General features: G+C 33.2%; 1 protein-coding gene across 2 annotated transcripts in view; it reads left to right on the top strand.

The window, feature by feature from the left end:
• LOC108969728 (protein decapentaplegic) overlaps nucleotides 1-6528 on the top strand; it is a 148925-nt gene that overhangs the window by 15796 nt on the left and 126601 nt on the right. For both annotated transcript variants that reach the window (XM_018934614.1, XM_018934615.1), the window contains exon 4: nucleotides 737-853. The gene's annotated coding sequence lies outside the window, so the exon portion shown is untranslated. The remainder of the gene's footprint in view (nucleotides 1-736; nucleotides 854-6528) is intronic.

The following is a 6528-nucleotide window of genomic DNA, read 5'->3' as shown; positions in this document are numbered from 1 at the left end:
CATATTTACAAATACAAAAAATATTTTTAATATATGAAAATTCGAAAAAATTAATATCTTCTCTTCAAAATTTTTCGAGCATAAGTGTTTACGAATAAAATTGCATAAAACACATTTTCAAAAACAAAAAACATTTTTCATCCAAAAAAAATTTCTAAAAAACGTGTTTACGAAAATAAAATTCCTAAAAAATTTACAGAAACAAAAAATATTATTAATACAAAAAAATTTCGAAAAAGTTAATAAAATTTTTTTCTCAACAATTTTGGAAAAAAATGTTTACGAAAAAAGTTTTTAAAAAATATTTACAAAAAAAATTTTGAAACCAAAAAAACCGTTTTTGTGTTAACGAAAAAAATTACTTAAAAAATAGTAATAAAAAATTTTTATACAAGAAAAATTTTCGAAAAAGAATTAAATTAAAAATTTTTATCACACATTTCGGCGTCAAACGGGTCAAGTGTATGTAAATTGGTACATGTTTTTAATTATCTGCTGCCAAAATAGCTAGTRAAAGCAAATAAGTCATATTTGTGTATTGATTTGGTGCGAAATTCTGAAAATGAAGTGTCTGCTAAATGCGCAAATCGATAACACAATCAGCATCTTATTGCTAATGTTGTTAATTGCGTTAAATTCGCGTTGTGTCGATACGAGCTGAATTGTGTTAAATAATTGTGATGTCCCCAACAGTTATAGATTAACAAATTCAATTGCTGTTTTTGTAATTTAAAAGCAAGCATTTAACGWATTTACAACGCAAACTACGAGATTACTAAATACTTTGGATACTTTTTATATGCTTAGGTGGAAGCAGCGAGAACTTGAAGAGGAACTTATGGAGTGAATTAAGGTGAGTGGCCACACTATTTTTTATCAATATTATAATTGTAGTTAAGCTTTTTTATTATTATTTGCTTTGGAAAGTATTTATATTCAAACTCCCAACGAGTGCTTACCAAACTTTCAAAGCACAACATCAAAGACAACAAGCATCTTTATCACGAAACCGTCAACTATTTATTATTAAACGGAACTCTTTGGAGACATACTTGCCACTAGGCCAACGAACTTGGTGACGAGGTTAAATGCCAAAACTTTTGTACCGAATAAATTTTCACCCTTATTAACAAATTCGGTGCCAGCGAGTCGTAAATTTTCCATTTATTAAAAACTAAATGATGGAAAAAATCGTTGCAAATGTATTTGACACGCGACAAAATTCAAGAAAAAACCAGAAATTACAAGTAAATTAACATAAATTAATTCACACCAAAATGTAGAGAAATACGCATATCATATACGGTATCTAAATATGGTTTAAGGTGTGAATGTATATGCACACAAATAGATCACAAACGTTGTGGTGTGGTGAGGAAAATTTAAGCAAGCGACAGAGCTGAGACAAATTAACATTTATAAATATGTATATATGTATGGACGTAAATTTAAATAAAAGTATATAAATGTCGATAGGTTTATCTAAACTTTTTATATGATTTCAACCCTATACTATACACATGCTAAATATAACTAGTTTGAAAGTAGTTATCAATAGTAGAGAAAAATAGGAACTAGTCACTCATTTTTTGAGATATCGATCTGAAACTCTCCTCACGTTATTTTCTCCCAAAGAAGCGGCTCATTTGTCGTAAGCAGCGTTATTGGAGCATTATAACATAAAGCTGCCATACAAACTGAACAAACGAAATAAAGTGCTTTTATGGAAAACTTCTTCATTTGACGAGGTATATTCACGAAATTTGGCAAGAGTTATTATCTAAGTCAATGCCATATACTTCCAATAAATGGTTCATATTGATTCACTACAGCATATAGCTGCCATACAAACTGACCGATAAAAATAAAATAGTTGTATGGAAAACTTTTGTATTTGATGAGATATCTTCACAAAATTTGTTATAGTTCATTAACGAAAGCAATGTTATATTTTCCGAATATATCGTTTAGATCGGTCTAAAATAGCATATAGCTGCCATACAAACTGGCTGATCGAAATCAAGTTCTTGAATATAAAACTTTTTTACTTGCCAGGATATTTTCACGAACTTTGGTATGGATTACTTTTAAAACCAACGCAACAATCTCCGCACAAATTGTTCACATCGGACTAAACTAACAAACTACCTAAAATATATCTAAAACTTATCTTAATTTCGTTATATAGCTACACTTCATATCACTGTGCTGATATCSTCAAGTTGTAGTTATTAGAGGTTTTGTACCACAATTTCTACCCAGAAACAGGCATCGAATTAAGTTTTTTTCGAGTGCTCCAATTGGGCATGCTTTTTTATACCATAATTTCGTTTTCCAATTATTACATATGTAAACTTCAATATTAGTAGATGTATGAGTACAATGTAGCTATATATGTAGACGATATCTCCATAGTACTCGCTCAACTAGAAGATATGCTACTTTTGACTAACTAAGCGTTTGGGTCGAATTGATTAACATATTCCGCTTTTAATTATAAGCATAATTTTTACTATACATGTATATGTGTTTACCATACGAGGTGTGAAATTGATAGCTAAAAGAGATAAAATATACAACGCTTGTCAATATAATGGAATGAGTAAACTATATGTTGACTTTAGCTGTAGTACATGCATATATGAATAAATATATATACATATGTACTGTTAGTTATGTGTGTATACTAAATATGAAGGTCTACTACTTTCGGTTAAAATTTTGACAAAAAAAAAAACAATTTTTTTGGACGTGCTTATTCTATCATACATACATATATGTTCATATAGTGATAAGTAAATACTTGTATATTATATATATATGTATAAATACGATGGTAGCGCAGAAAATAACAGTAAAAAATAATTGAAGAGCATATAAAGATACTTATTTTGACTCATTACTGTATTCACCTCATTGAATTTTTGGTGCCGTAAAAACAGGTTACTCATACGTCATGTCGCACAAATGCTAAACAATTTTTTTCTCCTATAAGCTCACACATACCATATGTAAAAATGATTGTGTAGAATAATTATAAACAACAACAACAAAAACGGTAAATATTATTTCTGATGCATTTCTCTGAGTTTTTCATATAAGGACTGGGTTTTGATCGATTGAACAATTTGTTCGGTGATTACCCCATTGTTTAAGGCAAACAAAAGAGTTTTTCGCACAAAAAACAATTTTTTTTGATCATTCAGTTTGTATGGCAGCTGTTACAGTAGTCCGAAAACGGCGGTTCCGATAAATGAGCAGCTACTTGAGAAAAAAAGAATCTGTGCGAAATTTCTGATCGATATTTGAAAAACTTAGAGACTAACTAACGTTTATATAAATAACCAAAAAGACATGGCTAAATCGACCCAGCTTCTAACGCTGATCATTGACGWATACGTATTCAAAAAAAAGTGTATGGGCAACGTCAAAGGCCAACACACTGCATTCCTCTTCATTTGAAATGTTTAGAAAGTTTATATACTCGAATTGAGGCGGGACTCAACTCAGCTAACTTCAGAGTAAAGGACTCAGCTGCTAGCGATCTCTTTGTGTCACCCTGTTAGTTCAGTGCCAGACACAATAATCTGGTGACATCTATATTATTCGTAACATACCCTGACTCCCCTGTATTTTTCTACATGATAAGGGATTTGCATTGTAGCTAATTATACCATGGAACTCGAAAAATCTATTTATGAGGACTTTGAATTTCTAATTATCATTGGATACCCTATAAAGGGTTGCGGTTACTGTAACTTCCATTTTAAGAACCTCTCTAAATCCAGTAGTCTGTGGGGCAGTCAATACTCTTCGTAAAGGAGGTTACTGCTGGAGTTGTTGAGGGCTCGATAGTAGCTCATATTACTTTCTAAATGGGCCAAGAGTTTGAGAAAATAAATCAGTGGATCMTCCCCAGGAGACATAGCCTATCCAGCTCTCATTAATTTTCTGGTGACGAAATAGCAACTCTGTTAAAATTTCATCCGGACTAACAAAGAACATTTCGCGTATTTTGATTCAACTCTTCATTATCACCTTCAAAACAGGTCACTGAGCCAGCATGCCAATGCTTAATTGAATATTCTATAGACTTGCATAAGATTCGGCTCTATTGCCTTTAGCGATTTTCGGTTTTTAGGTTCTGATTGACTTTTGGAGTGCCATTCGCTGAATTGTTGGACCGTTTCGACGTCTTATTAATAAACATTCATCTCGTCGATAGTTTGATGACTATAGGGCTCTGTCCTCAGCTATTCACATACTTATTACTCACATTGTTTCGAAAGACTACAGGATGGTTGTTGGTCGAATGACAGCGCACAATCTACTGGCATCACATGCGAACCCGATAGGTAGTAGGGACAATATATGCGGAAAGTGCTGAGGAGTAGGTACGAAAGAGACGCTGGAGAATATACAGCTTTCAGTTGGAACTTAAATATCTAAAAACTTCACAGTTCAAGGAACTAAATAAAATAACAAAATTAGATATCTAGTTACTCTCTGGTTTGAAGGTAACCCTGAAACCAAGCGAATTCTGCCACAAACTCAAAAGTGGTCTTCATTGCAACGGATAACATGCAACACTGATACTGAAAAGTCAGTAACAACAACAGCAGCATCAGTTGTGATCAGCACAACTGGATTACCGCTGATTTAACTGCCAGCATATTTAGTCTCGTTGTTGCTGCTGTTGTTGTTGATGATCTTATCGCTGTTGCGGTTGCTGCTACCGGCTTTCCAACGTATTCTGCTATCTTTGGCTTTGATTCGAATCGCACACATACAACGACACACACACACACGTAACACCTGAGGGTACATACATACATGCGTACATATACTTGTTTATAAAATGCTGATGACCAGTAGCAGTCGCTGCTGAAAATTATTGCGCATCTCGTTATCGCACCTGTTGATCGAGTAGATAAATAGTTGCTTGTTTAACTAGTTGTTGCTGCTGTTGTTATCTGATAACTGTTGTTGTTGCTTGTTGTTGATGTTGATTGGTTTCGGTTTTTTTTTTTTTTGTATGTTTTTAGAGATTTGTTTAGTTATTTTTGGTGTATTTCTGGTATTTATTTGTTGTTGTTTTCTTGATTTTACTTTGGTAGTTATGTTACTGTTGTCATTATTTGAGTTTCGGTTCCCTTTCTATTTTTTTAAATACTGGCTTCAAAGCGTAGCTTTACATGTCTTGAAGCTATTTATATTTTCATAATAATCAGCTGTGAATATATCAGATTTTAGGAGACCTAAGGATCCAAGGGTTTCAAGAAAACGTAGAGCACCTCATATTTGGTCTTAAAACAAAATTATGTGGAATTATAGTCCACGAGTTAAACGAACCATTCCGCCGTATATGTCACGATTTCAATTCTCATTCCAGCACATTTGATCWAACAGATTCACTCTTTACCATTAAAAAAATTATTTTATCTACTCCTAACAAGTAACATTTAAAATTTATAAACTTTAATCTAATTCTTAGTTTTGGCTATTGAAATTTTTGTTTCTGTAGCTGAGCAGCTTAAGATTGCAACGCTTAAAACTCCCTTGAATTTTATGACTCGGCTAATTCCGCTCGTTCGCGGATTGCGCCCCTCGCGTCGGTTGGGCGGGAGGAGGGTAATCCTTGGGTATTATTATAAAAGTTGTACTATTGGTTTTTAGTCTCAACCAATGTCTCGGGTATCGATTTTTAGACTTTACCTAGACTTGCTTTAAGTAATAGAGTTTTCAAATTATCTTCTTCCATTCGGCTTTTGCAGATGGTGACTGGTAAGATTCCCAGCCTTGCAACATGGACGCCAATAGGAAATATAGAATATAAATATATATATATATACTTAAAATAGATATAGTAGAGCTTCTTAGTACATATACCTTTCAGACATTCATTCGTACAGTTCTTCAGCTCTGTAAAGGAGACCAATCGAAACCAAAACACCAATTCTCTGTACTTTGGTTCCATTTCTATGGCACCAAATCCTATTAACAGCATTAAAAGACATCATAGCCACCACATTTTAAGCTATTAAAAGCTTACGATGGGTACCATTAATTGTCGCTACCGAATTCACTTCCTAGAGCTTGATTCGCAGCAGCGTTTTGGCATTAAGAAAATCAAATGCATACACATATACAAACACATTAATTATATACATATATATACACATATGTACGCATAAATATTATGTTGTTATTGTTGATTATATGCACTTGTTCGTCCATGCAACAGGCACGCTTACGGGCATTTGTGGCACCTGCTGTTGCGAACACAGCACTGATCTACCAAGGCAACCACTTTTAATTCCTGTTTGCTGTGTGCATCAAGTGTTAAATATTGCTTACATGCATATACATATACCTTTTTTTATTTACTGGTTTGCTCTAGCTGTTGCTGTTGCTGGTATTAATGTGGTATTTTTGGTGTTGCTTTTTTGCAGCAGCGCTTTTTGGGCATTTTTTGCGCCTTGCATTTTAATCCAACGCCTTAAATGWTGCGTATTTTTAATTAATCCA

This window comes from Bactrocera latifrons, unplaced genomic scaffold, assembly GCF_001853355.1.
Source record: "Bactrocera latifrons isolate USDA-ARS-PBARC rearing strain unplaced genomic scaffold, ASM185335v1 scaffold_263, whole genome shotgun sequence".
In the NCBI taxonomy this organism is placed as follows: Eukaryota; Metazoa; Arthropoda; class Insecta; order Diptera; family Tephritidae; genus Bactrocera; species Bactrocera latifrons.
This window is presented reverse-complemented; position numbering and strand designations above follow the sequence as displayed.